The sequence below is a fragment of the Agelaius tricolor genome, unplaced genomic scaffold (assembly GCF_023055355.1).
Source record: "Agelaius tricolor isolate 1412-34295 unplaced genomic scaffold, bAgeTri1.0.p SCAF_7, whole genome shotgun sequence".
Lineage (NCBI taxonomy): Eukaryota > Metazoa > Chordata > Aves > Passeriformes > Icteridae > Agelaius > Agelaius tricolor.
Genome location: NW_027269267.1, coordinates 24,848,456 through 24,873,027, shown reverse-complemented (window position 1 = coordinate 24,873,027; position 24,572 = coordinate 24,848,456).

Below are 24,572 nucleotides of genomic sequence, written 5' to 3'. Positions count from 1 at the left end.
CATGAACATTTGACCACCTCCAGACAACCAGTGTCATGAGCTATATATGCTTGTTGATCTATAATTTCTTGACTCTCAGCAGCTGCTTGCCCTCCTCCCACCCTTTCCTCTCAGGATACTTCCTATTTGAAAGGTATCATATGTCTGGGGCACACTCTTGCCATCTCTGGTGCTGAGCTCTGTCTTGGCAGCAGAGACTCATTGAATCATGTCAGTTCTGCTGACAGCTGTACTGTTTCTCCATGTAGAGCCCTCTAACCAAATGGCCATGAACTCACATACCTTGCCAGTTTTCCCTTAATTCTTATTCAGCCAGCCACAAAGCAAAAGCAATCAAAAAAATGATTTGTCACTCTGGTTCCTGAAGCATGTAAAAATTAAAATATCATTGAAATGTATCTCTAATAGAAAAACAAGAAGGTGCCAGGAGAAGTTTGTACTCTTCTTACAAATAACAGCTAACATTCATAAATGAGATCTAACACTGTTCTGTGACTAGGTTTGGGATAGAAGTTCTGAGGTCTATGAGAAAAAAGGGTAGAAATGATACAGAGTGCTAAAATCAGTTTCTGCACCTGCCAATATGATGGCAGTACATGCTATATCTTTCTTTCAAAAATATCCTAGGGGATGTTTATGAGATCAAAACTAGAGAAACCAGTTCTTCATTAACTAGTAAATTAATTGGACCAGTAGTAAGGACTATAAAATACTGTGGTGAATGTAATAGGGAAAAATAATTGCTGCCTTTGAAAAGAAAATGTCTATTTCTGAAAGTCTCAGAATAACAGTAGATTCCAAGGGATGGGACTGACCTGAAAAAAAAAGAGAGAATTTCACTTTGTATGCAAATTTGATGTTTGAGCTGCTTGGATCCTTTCAACATTTTTGTGGAAATGCCAGGAGGTCCTCGTAGACAGGAAATCCAAGTATACATCCATGGATTTTAGCACTGAGAATGTCTTGAGTCTCAGCACTCTTCATCCTGGGAAACAGACTCAACTCTATAGCACTGGTAAACTCCCTCCCTCCCTCCCTCTCTTGTTCTTATGTGAGTAGACACAAAACCACACTTATTTTTGTCACAATTTCATGTGAACTTAATACAGATAGAAAGGTTACCACTGAATGTTTCTCTAGAAGGGGGGAAATAGAAGTTACATTTCAATATAAAAATGTTTTGTTGAAAAATTCCAAACCCTCCTTAATAGATATGCACACAGTCCTGAGACCCAAAGTGTTTTTGTTAAAGCCTGTCACAGAATTTTTATAATTGTAGCTATGTATGAAAAATAACGTTATCTATTTTGGATTAAACAGAGCTTCTAGGGACTGCTGGAAACAAATCTCTGTCAAAATACAGGAAAAGCATTTTTTTTTCACCATCTGAACTGTAATGAAAATCTTTCCTCAGCATGCAACATCAGTAGTAAAAATCAAACAGTGCTAAGAGAGACAAGAAGATGGAGGAGAATATGGCTATGCCAACTGACGGTATGCCAAATCATGGTAGTCACATCTAAGAACAATAAAGTAAAGAAAACAAAGCCTAAATGGGGAATTTGTGCTGATGAGCTAAAATCATGAGGATTATGTAGAAACCTCTGCATCATGAGAACGTGAGATAGCTCATTTAAGGAAGGAGACAAGTAAGAGAGACTAAGTGATAGAGATAAAATATCGGAAATTTAAATGGAATGTAAATTGGGAAAGTCCTTTCATGGGTCTCATAAGAGAAGAGAAAAGGGACGGCACGTGAAATTGGGAAACACGTTTAACCACGACTTAAAGGAAATTTTCTTTATGCACTGTGTAATTATCCATTAGGACTGCTTGCTAAAAGATAATTGAAGCAAAGGGCTTAGCAGGATTTAAAAAATGATTAGATACAGATAATGGGAACATTCATAGTTAATTAGACAGGATAAGTAATGTACAGGATATACTTACAGTTTGCAAGAGCATAAGAGAAATACCAGTTAGTGGAAGTTAGGCTGATATTACCCTCACAGAGAGATTATTCTGCACCTGTTCCTTCTGGATTTTTGTACACCTTTTTCTGAAACATTTTCTGTCAAACTCAGGATGACAAACCAATCTGTGGACCAATGCTACATTGGCAAATGTCAACTACCATGTCATAAAGGCAGCAAGGTGAGATCCGGGAGGTCTGTGAGAGGCTGAAACCAACACAAAACCAGTATTTTGCTCTGCCCTTTAGAAAATGTGCCAAGTTGTCGAGACCTTCATGACCTTGGAAGCCTTTGCTCTGTGCTGGACTTGGGCAAAATGGGCTCATGCCTTCCCCAAAAAAGTCTGGTAAGTCCTGCATGGGCTACTGTGTCCAAGCAGGGTTTTTCAAAGAAAACAACCCGAGACTGAACCAGATGAGCTCTAGGACAGGCCCCAGAGAAGACTGATGGATGCATCCTCTGGTTGCAGAGGCAAACACAGCTCAGTGAATACCTGCTGTTTGCTGAATGTCTCATGGCACCTTGGGGTCCTGGTTCCCTGGGTTACTTTCCAGCCCTTGGTGTCTTCTCTGTGAAAGCAATGAAGAGGAAGAACAATGCTTTCTTTTTTTCATCTCACAGCAGAGCTGAGGACTGGATGAAACACTTACCTGGAACTGGGGGCTGGGAAAAAAATCACTGATCTAGTAACAGACAGTCTCAGAGTTGAACTGGTCCATTTTAAAAGGATTAGAAAGTTATAGCTCCCAGCCCAATCCAGTGAGGCATGCATTTCTCTACTTCTGTGTCACAAGTTTCTTTTACCTTTTCAGGGAAACATACCCATAGAGAAGACTCTTTTTATTCATTTGTCATAGTTGTACAGTATTTACAGTGATTTTGCCACTCAAAGAGTGTTTCTATGATCACAGAATTGACAAACTTACCGACTCTCCATAATGGTGGCATGGTGATCAGTTGAGGGTTACAGAAGAATTTTAGTCTTTTTACAAAGGCTGGAAAATTATTCAAATGATTCAAAATTATTCAAAAGTCCAGTGAAAATTAAAATAAAAAGTAATATTACTGTACTTGCTAAGCCTAATTACATCTAGGATTGTGAAGTAGATGACAATAAACATATAAAAAGACTGTATACCCTTTGTGGGTCCTTCTATGGGTCTAATTGAAGGATGAGATAAAGTGAGGTATCTGCTGGACATTTTTCCAGAAGTCTGGCCTCCCATTATTTTGGTATTGTTCTTAGAAAATTTTGTAGGATTTGAAAAGTCCAGTCTATATTATATGAGAAGATCTGTTCACTTAATATTTCATACTTCTTCTTTAGTCAGGCCTAGAGGCAGCAACAGCATATGCTGTCTTGTTCAATCCTCTGAAGAAGAGTTTTTTCTATTCCTAAATCCTTATGTTAATTAAGATTTTAAATAAAATCTTTTATCTTAAAAACTACAGTGTAAAAGTAATGTTGAAAGCATATGATTAACCTTAAAAAGACTTACATTCTTACAATAACTTTTGGAAGTGTATTTTCATGGCTTATATATGACAAACAAATAAACTGTGTCGCACCCTAATGTCAATGTAATATAATTCTCAGTTGTCATAATAATTGGACAAAATATTATACACAACTTTTTAAATTTAAAATGTAGATACATAGAGAGGATATGTGTGGTTTAATCAGACCAACATAAAATGACTTACTTAGGTTTCTTTTTTTACAAAGTGAAATCTGACTAATTCATGCATAGCCTATGAAACCAAGCATACATAGAGCATAACATAGATATTTCTAGAAAGATCAAGGCTTAAAATCTACAAAAACCCCTCATGACATCTTTAAATTATTGAAAAGCAACTTTGATGTTTCTCTGCACATTTCCATAATAATATAAAATATTTTTAAAACTCAGTTTTTCTTTATTGGGTATTTCTGCTACTTTCTTAAAGAGAACTGAAATTTTGGAATGTGCATATGAAAACTCATGGATACTTTTAGGAATCTGTACTTTTCCAGCTGAAATCCAATATGCCAAAAATTGTATCAGCGATTTATTATTCCTGCTTACATATTTTCAACAATTTTCACTCTGTGTTTGTCCAATTTATATGTTTCAAATAAACAGCATGTTTTGCAACTGGCAGATATCTCAGTACCAGCTCTGTGCCACAGGATACAGAGATCCTTTCATGATTCTGTTACAAATGATGTGACTGGGCAATATCAGATTCCCTCATTTTTAGTTAGAAGTAACTGAAATAAAGCCACATTTAAAGATATACCTGTCATTGGAGGTAGTGCTTTCTGATTAACCAGCAGCTGGAATACATCTGTATAGGAAGTTGTTAAGAGATATATAAGTCTACAACCACAATATCATTTGAAAAATAGCTTTTTACAAACTAAGGTACTTCCTATGAGAAGATTTTTTTTGGTGGCTTTTGAAAAGATGCTAACAATATCACTGGTCATATTTAGTGCTGGAGAAACCTTTTAATAATTCCAGATTGGTCCATGATATTGTCAGTGAGTGAAAAAGGGAATATGATCATGCTTATTCAAGAGCCGAGGTAGTGTGAAGAAGCCCTCTGACCTTGTTCTAATCCCAGTTACACTGCATGAAACCAGACTAATTCTGGAGTTAGTCCTCAAATAATTCAAGAATGATTCCTCCAGCCTGCAATTTCTGCATGTCTTTCAGCATGCATAGGCCTTTTCATTTTTCTAATTTGACAGAAAACATGTCTGTTCTCAAGGTGCCATACCACTTGCAATTCACAATGTCTCCTTTTTTTTTAACAACAGTTTTGTCTGGCTCAGCTCTGCTGGTAATTCTGATAAAGATGCTGGTGATAAACAAGAGGGTATTAATGAAATAATAATAGAAATATAAAAGGGAGAGTTAATTGAGGATACACTGTTTTCTGGTAGGCTGAAGTGAGGTATCACTCTCCTTATATGACTCTTTTTATTACTGTACATATTGTGTAAACATAAACTCTTTCATGTCTGGTTACTTTGTTCCTCATGTGGCTGTTCATATACTCATACAATTTCTTAATTAAAAATTGTAAAATCTTTACAGTTTCATCTCCCTGATCCTGTCTCAAAGTTAACTTGATGAAAGAAAGCTGCCATGGCAGCTCTGTGCCCTACAAGGGCTTAAATAACCCTTGGCTATTTAAGGTGTCTCTGTTGCACACTCCCTGCAAAATTGCTAATGCAAAACAGGTTGAACAAATGCATCCTAGTTGCCTGTGAGATGCTTCTATTTGCCATGGAAACTAAGTTTTGCTTCTTGGTTCAAGCACCCAATGCTGATACTTGAAACTCCCAGAATAATTTTATCTTAGAAGTAGCTAGTTGTGGAGAGGGAATTTCTTTGGTACAGTCTTTAAATATTTAACACAAAAAAAAAAAAAAAGGGAACAGACTCAAAATTCTGTTCTCCTAAATATGCAATATTAAGAAAGAGGCACTTTCTATTCTCAAGAATTCAGACATGTCCATTTTATTAGTACTTCATCCCAAAAAACATCATTTACCAAAAAAAATTACTGGCTGAAGGAAACATACAATTTTTGGATTTTGCTCTTCCTTCTGGCATGGTACTCACTTTTTGACTGTCTCACATCCAGCTGCAAAACAGATCAGTGCTGCCAGATCCTGTTTCTGCAAGCAAGCCCCTAGGAAACACATCAGTTCACAAAGCTTTGGTTTAGCTCTTGCTTTGTTGGGCATTATCTCAGTGCTACAGCTGCCAGAGACCAAAGGAATATTTAATTGCTGCTTCACACTGAAGGAAGGATGTTTAGTGTAGGCATTACCTTTAAGCACACCTCCACTATCAGCTCTTACTGTCTTTCAGCTGGATTTTAGTCTGTTCTGTCCCTGTACAAAAGGAGTTCTGTGTATTGGACTTGCAGAACTGGAAGATCCCTCATATTCATGTGTTTTGGGAAGGGAGAGTCTTTGATGTGAGGCTGGGAGGATTTGAATTTTTCAGGATATATTTTCTTTCCTTTCTCTTTCTAGTACAGTTGTCCAATTGATCATAGAAGAGGTTGATCAGTTAATATGGATAGAAGAGTGAATTTGCATTAATGTATGGTGTAGGGTCTTAGTGGTGGGGAAAGTGGGAATTATATACTGGAATTGGTAAGACTTCATGAGCCTGTTCTGCAGACCCTTGTGTTTCATGTCAACAAGTCACCAGACATATTTCATAAGTAAACTCTTTCTTTGTGCCATATGATTTGTAATATTTCACTTTTGCTCTGAACTGTAAATGAAAATCACCCCAAGGGTACCAAGTATGTAATGATGTTCAAATGTGTACATGTACACATAAGTGTATATACTTGTTTTCTTGGGAGAAACATCTACAGACAAGATGAGGCTTGCCCCAAGGCTCACCACATCTCCTCCTACCCTCCTCTATAGGGATTCATTCTGTAAATTGATGAGTGTTTAGTCAGTTCTCTTTCATTCTTACCTATAGCAGGAGCAACATCCCACACCTATCCAAAACTGATGTAACATTTGTTGAAGACAATAAAAAACCCTTTGATTTCAGGCCTGAAGAAGGCGTCCTTATCCAAAAGGCTGGTTGTTTTTTGCTGGCTAGTTAAATAAAAGATACTACATATTCCCACAAGGTTTGCCCAACCTACCTTTTGGCCATTCCTTCTACAGCAATATAAGTAAAGCTGTACTTGGCATATAAAAACTCAGGATTAAGGACTTACACCCCCTTACAATTGCTCCCCTTGGACCTGAGCATCTGAATGTCCCTAAGCACAGTTAGACTCTGAGTGCAGTACTAAGTGCAACTGGTGTGTAAAAAAACAAATACAAAATCCTGGAGCTGCTTCTCAGCTGTTTCAACTGCAAAAATGAATTCCTGGAAAGACTTCTCTTGATATCAGTTCTTTTATTAAGTACAGTAAACAGAAATTTCAGTGCATTTATATTTTAGCTAGAGCTGTGTCCCTAGTTAACCACACTAAAATTGGACTGAGAATTATCCTTCCTGTTTTCATCAACTAGGTTAACTACTAGCAGTCATATTTTCATGGCTGAGCATTCCCCAAAATATACATTTATGTTCTGTGCAACAACCCTCTTATGCAAATATCACCAAGAGGAATTAATTGCATGTGTTCTTCTCTCACACCCTTGGGGTAGAGCTTGTTAGGTACCACCACACTTAGCACAGCACAAATTCAGTAAAAGAAACCTTTAAAGACTGCAAGGTCCCTACAGATTCCAGCTCCAAGAGACCGACTGCATGTCCTCTCCTGACAGCAGCAATGCCTCAAGTGGGACTGCTTGGCAATCCCCACCACTGTCCCCTGGGAAGATTTCCTTGTGCTAGCACTTTTTACCCTGCTTCAGCTTTAACCTGGCTCATTTTGATGGATGTGGGTCAGGGACTGCCTATCCAAGTAGCTCAGCCAGCAGGACCCTAAGACAGTAAATTCTGGCAGTGACAGCCCTGGCAGTGGGTTTCCAGCTCTTCACCACTTCCCCCTGCAGCTAACAGAGAGGGAGTGGTGACCTTATCAGGGAAAGTTTTTGTTGTCTTTTCCTTTCTTTTAATACTTTTGCCTCTGAATCCTTTTTAGCACAACAACTGGTAGTCTAGTGCCAGTGTTTGCTAGGGGACTGACATATGAATTTGTATAGGAAGGAATATTAAAGGAAATATTCAATCTTAGAATATGGAGGCTTTATTTTTCCAGGCATAAGTGAAATTATCCAACTATGGAGGAGGACTGTTTTCATGCTCCCCCTGAAATTATTTTCTGCAGCTCATTGAGCTTCTGACTCATTCATTCTGTGCAAAACAGAGTGATTACATATTTTAAAAGCATGTATCTTTATTGCTGATTGTGTACTCTCCCTGTTCCTTTTGTTTTTATTTTTTCCCGTGGTTTTTGTTCTGTTTTTGTCAGGGTTTTCTTGGTTCTTTTCTTTTTTTTTTTTTTTTTTTTCCTTTGGATAAGCCAAATGGGTAAAAAGAATGATATCTTTAATCTGTCTTTCAGTCCAGATCTCATTATGGGCAAATATTAAACACAATTTCATAGCTTTTAACAGAGAAACCCTTATGAGGTGTGAAAATGTGTGTCTTAAAAAAAAATGTCTTTCCTTCTTTTCTTGTAGGTGCTGTCCCTGACATTCTGCTGCCTGGAGAAAAGAGGAACCCATATTTCTTCCTGCTTGACTAGCACAAGGGCAGGCCTACATACAGACCAGGAGACACTTCTTGGGAGAAGCTGACAGCTTAGGCATAATGGGAAGGCCAAAATGCCTGCTACCACCTCTGGGACAAAAAACCAGAGAAAATAAGTTAATAAGTGGTTCCTCAGAGAAGCATTTCCAGGCTCTGCTATAATTCTGTAGAGAGAAGGAGGCGAGTGGGCAGATGCTGGTAGCTTGTGATGGTTCCCCTGGCCTCCTGCACTGGGGATGGACTGGCAGCTCAGCACAGGGGTGCAGGGGAGGTGGCTTACTGGTGGCACTGCTTAGCAGATGCAGAGCAATTGTCCCCACAGGTTTACTGTCTCTGAACAGAGACCCAGCCAGGTAAAAGGGATGTGCAGTGCCCAGTGCTTTGCAGCAATCTGATGCCAGCTGCTTGAGCTGGAGCTGTATTGTCCTCGGCTTCCACTTTGGCTCTTACTGCTAGAGACTGCAGCAGGACAGTGACTCTCTTTACTTTGTATCTGATTTCCTTTCTCTGACCATTTCTTCTTTCCTCATCTTCTCCCCACCCCTCTTATATCATTCCTGTTTCATCTTATGCTGAGTGACCTTTATCAGTGGCTGTGTGTCATCATACAGACATTTAGACATCATTTAGACATCTGGGCAGTGTCTTCACTGCTGAGGTTGCTTGGACTCCTGGAGATCTTTCCCTTTCTAGTGAAAAGTTTGAACATCTTGTATTAATTTTGAATTATATAACAGTAGTAAATACTTACCTGAGCTTAACACCTTCATCAGATGTTCTCTGACTATTTTCAGTGGGGATGGCAGGATTTCTATAATTTCTGTTCTTCCTAATACACAGCTGAACTGAGGCAAAACCATGCAATTTTTTCATTCCATTAAGCAGTTCATCCAAGATCACACTGGATTTCAGAACCTGTATCACCTGTCAAGTTGCAATAAGATAATAGTGCTACAAAGTGGCATTATCATCTCTCTTCTTTCAAAATAGCCTAATGAAAAGTGTGCAAATGTTTGACTTTCACATGAATTGCATGATCCTGAGGTAATCAGATTAAGAGAAAAGTCACCATTCTGAAAGGGAAAAAGTCTGCACACACATCCACAAGCACAAACTTGTCTTACCTCTTCAGTACCACTGAAGCATGATTCCACCAAAGCTTTGTGCCAATAAATATCCCCAGGATAAGGCTGCTTACAAGTCTCCCATTCATGAAGTTCTCTAAATATTCGCTGTCATGTGTGATATTTCAAAGGCATAACAGTAAGAAAATGTGTGCTATTTTACAAGGGTGAGCTAAATGCATTTCTTCTGCTCTGTGCTTGAGATAAAAGGAAACCAGGCAATTAAATAAGGAAGTCTGGGGCCTTTTTATGGCATCGTATGTGACCGCAAAAGGGAGGATGGTAATTGCCACTGGTGTGTGATATCCTTTAGCAACCTGGCTCAGAAAATATCTCTGCATCCTAGACTGCTGGTGTTTTGTAAAGCCTGCAGGCACATCAGTCTTCAATAAGAGAGCTCACCCCATTAAAGCATTTAAAATTAATTTTAATCCAGGGAATTCAACTCCTGTCTTTAAACCTTTACAAACAAGTTTAAAGCTGACATGTGTCATAAATTCGTAGTGGTCTGTAGAGGTTTTTTTATAAGCTGAACAAAGCATAACAATTACATAGGGAATTCAGCAAAGCCCAGTTGGTGTGTATAGATAATACACTCAGAGAGGAGTTCTTTCTACTTTTTATAACAGCTACTGTATGTATAAAGTCTACAAGAAAATGTCACTGTGATAACAACTATCCCTTAAGTCAGGCATGTTATAATGAGAAGACAGTGCTGCTTCTTTATCTATGGGACAATAAAAGAGCAAAGTAGATATTCTATCCCATAGCCTGGACACTGTAATGCAGGTGCAGTTTGCCATATATCACACTGATGACATTTGTCCTGTTCTGCTGCAAAACATGGAAAATACTTTTGTTTGACTTCACTTGCTCCCTTCTTCTGAAGAGGTCAAACAAATGCACATTCATTGCTTTAAGATGAAAAAACACTGAATTCCAGCTCTTGCCCATTTCACTCTACCATCCCAAGATATTGTATTGACAATGGCTAATATACAGTCAGTACTTAACTGACCAGGCTTTGGCTTCTAGACTGGTCCAATTTTCTTCCTCTTGGGCCTCATGTAGTAAAACAATGTTGACTCCCACCTCTTCTTTATCAAAGACTCTGACCTTCACCTGTTATGCCTCAAGCAAGTAGTAAGTGCTTTCAGTGCTGCTATTTCACTGCACTAGGACACCATAATGGTACTGAAACTCTTCCCTGGAGCTGGCACACTGACACTGCTGCTTATTGAGCTGCCCCTTGTGACCCTGCTGTGCTGCTGTGTTCTTTGGCAGCTGTGCCCTGTTGCAATCCCAAAGGCAGCAGCTCCATTGCACCAACAAGTCTCAGGCTGAAGCACCAACTGCCTGTGGGACATTGTTTGCCATCCCGACAGGTTTGCTGATCCAACCCTCTTCAGGGTTACACTTCAGACCTCAAAAGTGAAAAGATCCAAGCTAATATCCCCCCAGTCCTGCCCTAACAGTAGTGGTGGTGTTTTTTTAAATGGGAACATTTCTTTGATCCTATGAAGGCGCAGCTGAGATGAAAGAATATGGGACTGTCTTAAACCTGCTTCCCTGGAGAAATCTTAAGTGAACCCTTATGTTCATTTATTTTCTGTTGTTATTTACATGCTGACTCCAGTCATAATTAATCTGCAAGTTCCTTAGGGCAGAGACTAGCCTTTTGTTTGGTGTTAATTAGCAGTTTATGCAACAAGGCCTCTGTGACTTGACTTCTAAGTGACACAAAAATCAATGTGTTATGTTTTCCAGGTTTGGGGGAGGTTCTGGCAGTCTTCACACAGAGAAGATTGACATTTGGTTGAGGATCATAATATGTGCACATTAGTGGAATGATGCTGCTAAAATGATAAGCAGTTATGATTCATTTAATGTTAAGACTTGAATGATGGCATTAGGATTTTGAGTTGGTGGTCTACTGTGGTCTAGTCACCCTCATCTCTGCAGGCTTTATTTCAGGCTGTCTGCACAGTCAGTAAAGGAACAATGCATGGATTTGCTCCCAGTTCATATATGCAGTATTTTCTGGAGTGGTTAGGGTTGGAAACATATTTATTCTCCTATGTTAAGACTTGGATTCCTTGGGGGATTCCAATGGGCTGCTAACTGTGTAATGGCTGCCAGGAGCTGCTACTGACCAAATGTCTACACTCTTCTGGCTCTGGTCTCCAGGTCAGCTAGAAAACAGTAAATATTTTCCACAGAATATAAAACTATAAAAACTTCTCTGAGGGGAAAAATAAATAAAATAGGATATATTTCAAAATTTCAATGCAACACTAAAAGCATTTGATTCTGAACAAAATATTGTTTCAGCTGTTTAACTGGTCCCTAAAAAAAAGTGAAAGAAGGAAATATGCTACATGAAAGTTGTTTTCCGAAGGCAGTTTTTCATTAAAACCTTTATATCATCTGTATTTGTGACAAATAGAACACACATGGGGATTTAAGATATTGTTTGTGTAATATGTCAGCAAAAGAAATTTAGAGCTTTTTCCGAGCATCAGAGAAGTGTTAAGAGTCCTCAAACTGTTACCAGTCTTATTAATCACCCTGGATTTTTAAGTATGTATTTCTAACCAAGCTAAACAATTAAATTAAAGTTAAGGCCAAAGTTTGCCTGTGAATATGCATATGCAATATCCATTTAAGTCAATGTGAGGATGAAATTTATCTCATAAGCCTTTTAACTGATAAAGTCCTAAAATAGCTTTACAGGCAAGAATTTCCTGGCAAGACTAGAGTTTTGTAAATCTAAAAGCATGCAATCATATTTCAATGTAAAATAGCATATAAATATCAAGCCACATCTTGAATTATAGCCAAATGCAACACTACATCAAGCATAGCTCAGAAGTGCTATGTACAAAATTATTGCTTTGTCAGGTTTCTGCATGGGTGCATAATAAACACAGAAATTTGCACACACATACATATCATTTGAAAAAATTGGAAGATGCAGTTGTCCTCTTTGTCTCAGTTATAAGCTTTTTTGCTAAAAGGAATGTAACATTTAGCTTTAAAGTCAGAACAGGATGTAAGTGGACAGTATTTCAAGGAGAGTGTTATGTCTCAGGCTTACTGCCACTGTGTAGTGCTATATCCCTCCTGGGGTCACATGCAGCACAGTCAGTGGCTTTCTCAGAGTCAAGGAAAGTACTTATGAGTTTAAGTAGCACAGACATTTTTATAAAAGCCTTTCATCCCTGCCTGCCCTCCTCCCACCTGCAATCTGCATAAGTCTCAAAACCCAGTGAGAAAATGTAACACGTTAAGAAGTAATGGTACAATTAATCTTTTTCAGAAACTTTTCCATTCCTGTTTGGTTATTCCACTCCCCCCATGAATTTCCATCCTAATTTAACATTTATCCATCCTAGTTTAACTATAACTTTTCATTTGCTCTCCCAAACGTGAAATTCAGTGTTATGCATTGCTGGAGCTCCATCCTGGAGGAAAAGTTAGAGGATTTGCAAATGAAGGCTTAGTGACTGATGCAATAGACAAAGCGGAAGTCGAGTTGGGAAGTAACATTGAGGATGATGTTATCATAATGATGCCTTGGAGTGGATACCTAGAACAGAGGCTAGACAGAGTTAAGAGACTAAAGTGGGTATTTATTAAAGGCCTTCAGCTGATACACCTTGGGCAGCCAAAGGCCTCCCAGAGGCTACACCCAGGAAGAATGATGCTCACAGGTTTTTCAGACAGATGTAAGTTTGGTCTATTTGCATATCAGGGGTTAATTGTCCAATTACAGCCTCAGGTTGCAGGCACACAGTTTGTGGTAACTGGGAGTGGGGCTGTGGCTGAGCCTCATCCCCAATCAGCTTCAGCTGTGAAAAGCAGGTGAGCAGCATTGACAGCCATGAGCCATGGAGGGCCCAGGTGCACTGAGCAACCACCAAAGGGAACAGAGGACACACAGGTGCAATGCATCAACATGAGGGGTATAAAAGGCTGCACTGAAAGACAATAAAGGGTTGATGCTTGATGCCTTCTCTGATGCCAGTTGTATCCTCCACTGTGATATCAGGTAGTGAAGTCATATTCCCCCAGTTTGCTTTCATCTCCCCAATTCACTTTTGTCTATAGTTTTCAGACCTGGGGCAGAGGGTGTCCTTGGTTCTTAGGCCTGGAAGGATTGTTTTGTCTGACCAAAATGTGAAGAGATTTTTTAGCACACTATATGGAATCCAGAGTTACACACTAATGTGGTATAAGGTCTGAAAAAACAAAGTTGAAAACTTAAGGCATCAATAATGATAAGTCAAAGCCATCTCTGCAGTCCACTGTTGACAGATGTTGGTACCTCTTGCTGTGGCCAGAGAAGAGGACTTTGAGGCAGCCAGGATTTAAACAGCTTTATCTGTAAGAATGGAAAACAGAAGCTACAAGACCAAATGGGAATGTGCTGAGGCCAAAGAGAGAGATGATGGTAGAGTGCCTACAGGTAAATGAGCTTTCTTTCCTTCTCTCATTGTATAGTTGTGTTCACATTGGAAGCTTGCATGTAAGACCACTGAAAAAACTTACTATGTCCACAATTCAGCAGTTAAGAGTCCTGGAGAGAGAAAAGGACAATAACAAGGGATATGAGTGGGACCTTTCTGAGCTGTAACTAACTAGGAGAGAGAGGCATAAGTGAGGAGATCTAAATAAGCAATTTCAACTCTGATGCTCAGTGAGAACCTTCAGTTTGAGCCCACCTTGGGTGCTGAAGTCCCTCAGAGTACTGCCTAAACATCTCAGACAATTCAAAGCTAGTGACAGCTACTTATTACCAACTGAGCAGTGCTTCTAGGGTGGCTTATTCTCTCCCATGGAGCAGCTGCAGACAGCAGTAAGACGTGCCCTTTGCCTTCTCACAGGGATGAGCAAACACAGTCCTTGGAAGCAGCAGGGCAGGGGGCTGACTCTAATCACACCAGCCATCCTCAGCTATGCCATCCCCATCAGTAAACCAGAGCCCATAATGCTGCCTGTGGGGAAACAGCATCTTTTTACTGAAATGTGACTTCTTGTGAGCTCATTTTGGGGATTAATACCTTCTTATAACAGAAGAAGGCCCTTGTATTGATGACCAAGTTTCTGTTCTAGATGCAACAGTTCTCAAGTCACCAACTGCTAACCTTTCCATCAAATGGTAGGAAAAGAAAATAATAAATTCCCATAATTCACACTGTTTATTTCTAAAAGCAATAGTACCAAAAAAACCTGTTTTTCAGTGAAAAGCAAGTTACAGCAGATTTCGATTTGTGGATGTCAGCTTACTCTCTCTCAGAGGAGAGGGTTTATTGCATTTCTGCTTTTGTAAAACAAAATGCACCGATGAGTCAAGAGGCTTAAAACATACAAAAGAATACTGATTTTTTTCTGTTTTTCTCTTTGAAGAAGTATCATCTTCTTGAAGAAGCTTCTAGCAAACACACTGGTCACAGTTGCATTCCATCTTCCATACCCTCTAATCTATTCTAGCATTCAGTGTTCACAACACTTAATTTCCTTAAACAAATGGAATTCTTTTTTATGGAAAAACTGAAAGTTTTTCTGTATTGATTAGTAAGTCAGTTAAATTGGAAATTCTTCTGCCAACTGACCTCACTTTAAATCCAAGGCATGGGGGTTTTGCTTCATCTTTCACCACTGTTTATTTAAGAATGGCTTATTCTATCAGTTCCACTGAGGCTTTCTTGTCTAACTCCAGTGAAAGTGAGAAAAAACCCCACTTACTGAGGCTGAGTCTGAATGCTTGTATGAACAATGCAACCCTAGATGAGGATTCATGCCATTTATAACTATACATCTATAAATGTATACACACATAGAGAAAAATATGCACAGCAAGCTTTTAAAAAGGGCTGCGGTAAAATTGCATTTCAGTAAAGTCCAGGTTAAAAAAGCCTGACTTAACAAAACTTGTTTTGATAATATTCAGCTTTAATATTTTCATTGTTATACGTATTTTGCAAAGAATTTTCCAGAGGTCTAATAATTAAAGTCACTATAGAGCCCCTGCATGCAAGCCTCAAACCAACCAATGTATCTCTCCCATGAGTGACTTGGGGCATTCGTAGGTTTGTCACTGTTATACAGACATCTTCATACAGCTGCTGATATTCCCCACTGTTTAAAAAACATGTAAATGTTTCTGAGAAGGACATTTTCTGGTGGCATGCTCAGTTATGTCCCTTCTCTCACTGTTCTTTAAGAATCTAGCTTGATCGATCTGTTGGCTCAGGTTGCAAAACTGGTTCAAGAGTTCTTCCTTTCCCCACCTTTGGCTGCTCACCACTATTGCTGAACTGCCCCCCCCAGCAGTGCTGAAGCAACAGTTACATCACTGAAATAACCTAAGAGTTATTTTCAGAAAACTTTATATATTAGTGGGGTTTTTTTTTGTTGTTTTAGGTTTTTAAACCCAGTTTGGTGGTTGGCTCACCACCATAGAATTAAACCAGCACACCTGAGGAAGTTATAGGTTAGAACTATGGGGCAAGAATAAGCAGCAAATGCAGGAGCCTCTTAAATCAGCTGCCACCTGAAAAAAAGTTCCTATAGCTACATCGTTGTGTGATGTGCTGGGGGAGTAGAAGAGTATTTTTATGAATATAACTGCAGTGATTCATGTGTTTGGTGTTCTGGAATGTGTTGAGCATATGGTACTGCAGGCTTTATGTAAGTGACCTTGCAAGTTTGTATTTTTAAATCTATTATGGAGCAACTAATGAATAGGTTCTGATTTCTCCTTCCTACTGGGATAAATCCTGAACTTCTGGTAAGCATACTCTTTGGGGCAGAACCCCCAACTATTCCTGTAGGATTAGCATTTCTTCCATCCCATGGAAGGAGGAACTTTTCACAACATCACCTAGGAGATTTTTGCTCTTAGCATATGTTATCTGGTTGTTTTGTTGAGTTTTTTTGTGGTTTTTTTTTTCCTGTGGGAAGAAATTATGTGAGCCATGTTAGCAATAAAGAGATATACTGTATACAACATTTTCCAACAGCACAAATAAACTAGGAATCATCCTACTGTTCTTGTTCCTTGACAGATATAAGACTGTGATGATACCAGTGAGTGACAGGCTGCCAGGGAGCATTACTCACCCAGAAAGTCCCTCACCCTTGGTGCTGTGCTGGTGGATATCTCCACTGTGGTCTTTTGGCCAGGCCTCCTGTGGGTGATGTGAGGGAGAAAGGAACTTGGTCTGGAGTTATCACTCAGCTTGTTGACCAGCTCAATAAAACCCTCATACCCAGGCCACAGTTTTTATACAGTAAAAGGGCTGACACCCAAGGCCCAGCCTAATCTTTCTTCTGAGTTTTAGTTTAGCAGCAGATACCCATCGTGCCATGGCACAAAGCATGGGGAACATAAAGGTGCTAATGCTAATGACATTTTGTAGGCAAATACATTTCCTCTGTATTGCAATGAAATGCCTTGACTAGGTGCTTAATGATTATGTGCTGCGCTTGAATGGCTTATAAACAATGTCCTAAAAGTATGATAATGCTATTTTTTCGTTACAAATAGTTAATTCTAATATTACATCAAATGGTGTTGAAGTCTTTTAAGTAAAAGGCCTCACTTAGCATTTTGTGGAGTTCTGGTCTGCCTTTGGTGACACGTATAGTCTGCAAGGCCTCAGATGCAGAAATTGATCAGAACAGTTCTTTCAAACTAATTATTCTGCTGAGCCATTCTTCAGGCACTGATCCAAAATGTAAATGAGCATGTTCCAGAATAATTACTCTACTCAAAAAGCAGGGTAAATATCCCAAAATGAAATAATTTCTGTTCCAAATTAGGCTCTCTTTATAGAGGAGTCATTCGGTAATATTGGAATAGCAAGGAAGTATGGAGAGTGTGTGAAGATTTTGATTACTCATATAATTCTGCTGTCAGTAACTTCTCTAAAAAGTCATAGATTTCTACATTTGTAAAGCCATTTAGAGTGTGTGAGGTTGCTACAAGCACATCTACAAAGCTAGATGGTTATGGTTATGTCAGATATATTTGTACCAAGTGAAAAATAAATTGAGTTTGAGTTCCCAGTTTGCATATTTACTATGGAGATAAGGCTTTTTTAATAGTTTGAGTACAGCACATCCAATGAAATGAACTAGTTTACTGCTTGAATGATAAATTGACTAAGGCCCCATTTAGTTGAAGGTTTATTTTTGTGGCAGAGTGTGTTCCCATGTTGTACCTCCCTATCTGTATGCTCTCCCATTGTACAGTTGCACGATGAACCAGGATGAGAAACTGTTAACCCAGAAAAACACTCAGAAAAATGACACCTTTTTAATCTGTATTAATTCCTCACTCCACTTTGGGAGCCTTGTTTGGCTACTGTTTGTCGTACAACTCCCTACACAGTTGTACGACACATGGGGTACAATGGGAAACAAAAGGCAGATTGGCAATAGCAACCCATCTTCCTTCTATTTTTTGGAGCTTTCCACTGCTTTCTGTAAGTGTAGAAAACTTTCTGCAGTTAAAGGTGATAATGAATAATTTCCAAATCAAAGATGAGTGTGTGAGTGTGTGTGTATATCCAGTGGCTGTCAATCAGTCCAGAGGCACAGTTGTGAAACAGGGTCATATTCCTTCACCACCTTTCAGTATATATATTAATTAGTGCTGTGTTCAAAATTATGTTAACTTTAACTTTTTTTTCTTATAAGACACTGTGCTAACTTTTCAATATTCTAGTTTCTTTTCCCAAAGGCCTCTCAGAATTTGGTTCAGGTCTCTACAAGTAGCATGGCTGGCTTGAAATCATAGCACCACAGTTCTAATTATTTGCATGCAAAATTAAAATGCAAGAGGATAATTATGACAAAAATGTTCTCTTGTCTAGACAAAACCTTTTAAGGTTGTCAGGATGGGGGAAGGCTTCTGCATTTGTCTCCAAGAAATTCTGCACTCCTACCATGCAGAACAAGCACCCTGAGGACAATGCCTCAGAGACAAGGCAGACCTAATGATTATCCTCACACATGCACTAAGAACATTGGTTTTTGATAGTGTCAGGCTGACTACTCACATGTAAGGCCAACGTGTTCTGGCTTGTGCTGGCTTTACTTCACACCTGATTTTTGCATCAAAAATGACTGTTAATTATGAATCCATCTTCTTCAACCAGGCCAAATATTTTAATTGAGAATCAGTCTAGAAATACATGGATATATCAGGTCCAGCCCCACTGTAAATCTAATCTTCAGAGAAGCCTTTAAGATAGAACAGTCAGCTGTGAAAAGAACCCTGAAAATGTCTTCTCAAAGGCATCTGGCTAATTAAGGAGCTGAAATTCAAGCAGCTACAACCTTAGGAAATGTTTTGTGAATGTCGGTGCACATCTTTGTGCATGTGCCAAATTTTTGAATGCATAGCTCTTCCATTGCCAGGGATATGAATGTGAAAATGTCTAATAAGTAAGCCTTGAGCCAAGCAGAAATGACACAACCAAAAAATCTGGCTAACCCATGACACTTTTAGATATTTCTCTCCAGAAGACATCTATAAGCCACTACATTTTAGGACCAAGGCTTTTTATTGTTCCTAAAGTGTTAGGAGGAAGACCACAGTAAAAAGCCAGGGCCAATAAATCATTATGAAAAATCATTACTGAGCAGATACGAAAGCCAAATTAAAAATAGAACCATCATCACTTTATTAAGAGTCATATTTTTTAAAATGCCCATAGGACAGTGCTTCTCTTACTTCTGCCCTAGGACTGAATCCTGGCTCTGCACAGAGTTATCCCCAGGCAAGCACACACAAACACTTACAGATGGCTTTATTTTAATATGTACGCACACCCTGAACAGCAGAAACTGTACATGCCATATCTTGTGACATGTATGCTGTCCACAAGCTTGAGCAGAGTGCCCAGGAATGTGAGCACAGGCTGTGCAGTTACTGCCATGACCGTGAGATACCATGGACTGGGTCAGTGATGGATGCTGTGGTCCACGGGGCAGGGTCATACACCTGACAGGTGCTGCTGCTCTGTGAGCCCCTGTGGAAACACAATGTGGACACACACAATGACAACTGAGTAACTAAATAATTGGCTCCTTTCCAACTAATGAATGCAAATGCCAGCTGTAGCCTGAAGTAGGAGAGTAACCATGGCACCGTCCTCTATGTGCATCATGTTGGCTTGTCCAGGCAAAACATTATCTGGGTACAAACACAGGGCTGACAATTTCTGACCTTTAAATCATACCAAAAGACTTTGGTCCTGCTCTGTCTCGATGTAGGGAGCTCTTGAAGGGAAAGATAACCCTCTGGCCACATGGCACTTTGAGAGCATGACCTTTTTAACAGCTGTCTGAATGTGACCCAAAGTGATGAGACATGAGATTATCTAGTAGAGAAGACTCCATTCTGATGAGAATTAGGTAGAATTTTGTGTTAAATTCCTCCTATGGGGATGATACACCAGTAGTAGTAGACAAAAAGACTGAGATTGTACCTAGGAATCAAGGATTTCCCAGACAGATGGTGAGGCTGGAAGACAGAGGTATAAATTGCTATTGTTTATCTAACAATAGTTAGAGAAACAATTATTATTGTTTATCTAACCTGTTTCTTACAACAATAAGTGGGTCTTACTGTTATCTCAAAGTTGCTGTGCTATTCATTGTTACACTTTCACAAAACTGGTCAACAGTAAACATTGTTTACTGCTCTATGATAGGAGTCACAAGGAGGCACTATCACAAGTTGGGCTAAGATGTGAGACAGGATTTAGGGATCAGAACCTCCAAAAAGTCAAATGTATATGACCACACCTGCAATTCTAGATTGCCATTTAGGTACTGCCTTGACCTGAAAGCATGGAGTGCTTTGTTCCTGTTTCCAGTACAATTTCTATATGTCAGTACATGGCTATTTTATTTAAAACATTAAACTAAAGGTAGGAAGATACTGGAATCTACAGATACTCTCTTGTTCCTTCAACAATAGGCCAAAGAGTAATTCTTCTGTCTGTATTTCATACTTGTCTCTAGTCCTTCCACTTCTGTGGTAGCCCCTGCTTCCCCCTTCACAGTGGGGTGAAGGAAAGGTAGATTGTGGTCTTCGTGGAGACCAGTAGCAACAAATTCTGAAAAAAAAAACAAACCCTAAAGTAATCTGACAGAATCACAACTTGGCTTAGGGAACTGAGAAAGGATAGACCTTTTTTGCCCCGTACCCTCACACACATTTGGTAGGACAAAAGTCTTCTTAGCCTGAGGCCCAAGCAACTAGTGGGAAAGGCTAGGGGAGGAGTTGGACTGTAGAAATGATTGCATTTCACTTGTCTAGACAAACACATAAAAATGAAATGGGAGAGTCAACTGTGCTGATGGAAAGGCTGTAGAGAAATCCAGAAATACTGGTATGATAGCAGGATTTTCCCAGCACTAACTGTTCCCAAGCAGGTATGTCATAACAAAAATCAGGTGAAAGTTTAACTACATCAAAAGCTGAAGCAGGGGAAAAGTTCCATGACACAGTCATCTCAGAAATTCTGCCTACCAGCACTTGCATTGAAAAGAAAAAGGACAAATATGAGCTTGGGATGCTCAAGACATACCATCATTTGACTACCTTTGAATTTGCTTTATCCCTTCCCTTCAGTCCTGTTGGAGTAGGTGATGCACAAACTTCCTTGGATTCCTTGAGGAAAGAAGACGTCACAAGAGTTTGTGCTGCTTGCAAGGGGAAACACATGATGAGGTGGAAAGCTGGAGCCCAGCCACCCAAGGAGTACTTTAGCAGGTGCTGTACAAGCAGTATCGCGTCACTGCCAGAGCAGCACATGCCTCAGGGCAGTCTAGCTCAGGCCCTTTACTCACAGTCCCTTCCACCAGCCTTCTTCCCTTCCCCCTTCATCATGGGGGATGAAGAGCCCTGGGTCTGCAGGGATGACCTCAAGGGGCAGTCTGGCAGCGATATCAACTTGTGTTGCTTCTGCTTTCTCTCATGGCTGTTGTGCCTTGTTCCTCTGCTTGCTTCCAAGCCAACAGCAGCCTCACCTGTTGTCAGCATTAAGGCTCTCAAGCTCTTTAAGCTCTTCGCTGAAAGATGCTCCCCAGGTGTCAGTTCCAATCATGCCTAAGCCACACTAGTGAAGGTGCAACCCCAATAATAGTATGCAGAAATTATACTGAAGTGATAAATACTTGAATGATTAACCATTGGTCATATGATAAACTAAATTAGAATAGCACTACTATCTTGATTCAGGCTCTGAAAGGAAGTAAACTGATTGCTGCAGCATCTAAATGCTGTCCCATGGCCAGCCCTCCCTGTGTTTCAGGGGGCTCTGTCCATTTGTCCTGCCTTCTGACTGCAGTGCAGACACCTAGGCACAACCATTTCCTGGGATTTCCTGGAGACAGACCCTAGGATCAGTAATTTTTAGACTGTAAGGTAACCCAGGTGTCCAATGAAACCTGTAACCAAACTTACTCTCAGCAGTAATGTGTTTGCTAAAGTTCTCCAAACAGTGTTACTGCAGGTATTTTCTCTGTACACTGTGCTATCAGTGGGCATCTCCCACAAAGCCAATAGAGACCTGGAAAGTGCAATGACTGTGCTAATGACTGATCAATGGAAGTGAGTTATAACGAGTTATAATGGCACCACCCTTTCAGAAAACAGCAGCAGGAAATATGGCTCTTGCTTTCTGGCACTTCACTGTGTGGATCCTGCTAACTACTGAGATTGGTAGGGAATTGAATCACATCATTAGCTGGACTACAAGACCACCTCTTCCTTCACTAGTTGTAGCAGCCTCAAGCCTCAAACTTCTGTAAAAACAAGGGAAGATCCTTGAAGGCCAAGTAGTGACCAGTTAAGAAGCTGCAATGTGCATGTGTATTTAAATATGTATGTGTATGTATGAAAATGTGCCTGTGGTAGGGACAATTATATCAGCACAGTAACAGGAAAATAGATGGCCTTTATTGTTTGAGTACAAGCAGTTCTTTAAGTGCTAGCACAGTTGTGTAACAGCACGGAAATTTAAAGCTGAGCTCTTTTGCTCTAACCAATGCAAGGCTGGCACCCTGTCAGTGTGACTCAAGCAGCACATTGTAGCACTCCAGCCCTGTTGAGCTGTGCGTCACAAGGAGAATTATTTCGTACTCCCTTCTCTTACTTATAGACATAGCAGAGCACAAGCAGCAGAATGGATTTTTTTTTTTTTTTGGTTGTTGTTTCTTTTCTGATGAGTTATGGGTTTCTATTTGTTTTCACTGAGATGCTTTGTAATGGGATGACTGCCAGACTGGCTTTCTTACAAAATCACCTTCCCTGACAGTGCTGTTTCTAGACAGGAAATATGCTTTACACAGCACTCTCTACTGTAAGCATTGGTGAGTTAATGAGGTCATAGAAATCAAAAAAAGTTAGAGGTTTAAGGATTTTAATTTCACTGTTGACCAATGTGAAGAAAATAACTCCCCCTGTTTTTCTCTCTACTTTTCTGCAGAGAGGTCTGCAGTCATTTTAGTGAAGACCATTGAACAAGCAATAGAACTGAAGCAGCTGTGATTTCATCCTCATTTTATCTTTCTGCAGTATTATTGCCCAGTCCTTTATAAAGCTTTATGATAGTCCAAAACTTGTAACACTAGCAGTTTACACTGTTGTGTTTGGGGTTTTTTTTTTTGTCAGATTCTATTTAAATCTTTATTTTCAGAATTAGCAAGCATCTCGTGTTAACTTTCGTCCTGAACAGCAGATGTTTTTTATTCATTCATGTATTGTCATAATTTTAAAATCCCTTTTCCTCTGTTATGTTGTGACATACAATACTCATGTACATCTTAACTCACTGCTTCATCTGGTGTTCAGTTCAGAAAACAGTTAACCCTTTTTTCCCCTCAAGAGTTGCTGAGTAGGTATCCTCCTTTCTTCTCCCTTTGTTCTGACAAAGGCTCTTTCTCTCTCTCTTCAATGTAGCTCCCTTCTCTGCTAGATGGTGAGAAAAAGACAGGATAAAAAAGACGGGAATGAAAGAAAAACTTTGTAACTTCTCTCTTGCTCAAGTACTTGAAGCAACATTCTGTGGGTAGTGATTTCTGTAACCCTGTGTAATCATTCACCAGGTTCCACTTCACCTAGGGGAATCTTCCAAGCAGCAACAGAAGGAGACATGCCAAACCACAGAGCTTGTCATGGGCATCAAGAAACAAGTAGTCTTATCCGAAAGTGCTTTTAACTAAATGTTAGCCTCCTTCTGTTTTTAAATTCATTATGCTTCATTGCCCACATTTATACAGAAATCTCATTCTCTGAAGGCCTGAAATCTTAAATCTCCTTAAAGTAGACCTACATGCAAAAGGGACAGGTGTTACCTTTGACAGTGGAGTTTCTGGATCATTTGGGTGCTTTAGATATTTTTGTGTAAGCTTTACAGCTATAAAGGAGGTTACACTCTACTTCAGGTTGTCAACAGTATAGAAGAAAAACAAGGCTAAGACAAAAACCATACTTTTCAGTACTTTGGAAAACACTGAAAGAGCTGGACGTTTTCAGTGTGCCACACTGTTTTTGAATTGTTCTGATGCACTGCTTTACAGTCCCAAGTAAGTAATACTACAGGTAAATGATGCCAGAAATTAAAGTCAGATTTCTTATGGGAATGTTTGATAAACATGGATTATTTGCACTACCAGTCCCACAGAATTGTTTCAGAGGATATTTTAAAAGCTCACTTAAAATAATTTTTAAGTGGTTGTTACCATCTGTGGTACTATGCAAGAGTCTCTCAGTCACAAAACAGCCTGAAACTTATTAAGATTTCAGTATATTCACTTCAGCTGAAGACTGCTTGAATCTTGGCTTTGACATGCATTTAGAAATAGATTTAGCTGGGAAGTGGCCATTGTCCCAGCTGCACACTGCTCAAAGCTCAACCATAATAATAAAGAAGTTTAAATGGGATTGACATCCAATTCTCTAATGTTGTAATTTCCAGCATGATATATAACTGTATGATTAGCATTCACATGCCCCCACTGATGCCTACCAGTTTCTGTTTATGGCTGTAGGACAAATTGTAAACAGAGGTAATTCAGACATCTGTCCTGCTCAGCCACTGCTGGGAGATGGATGGGATAGTTGTGAGTGCTGCCTCAGCTGTCCCAGCTCAACTGGCCAGTGAGCACAAGCCTGAGCCTTCTTAGAAATTGTGTTGTGAGTTTATGGGAGC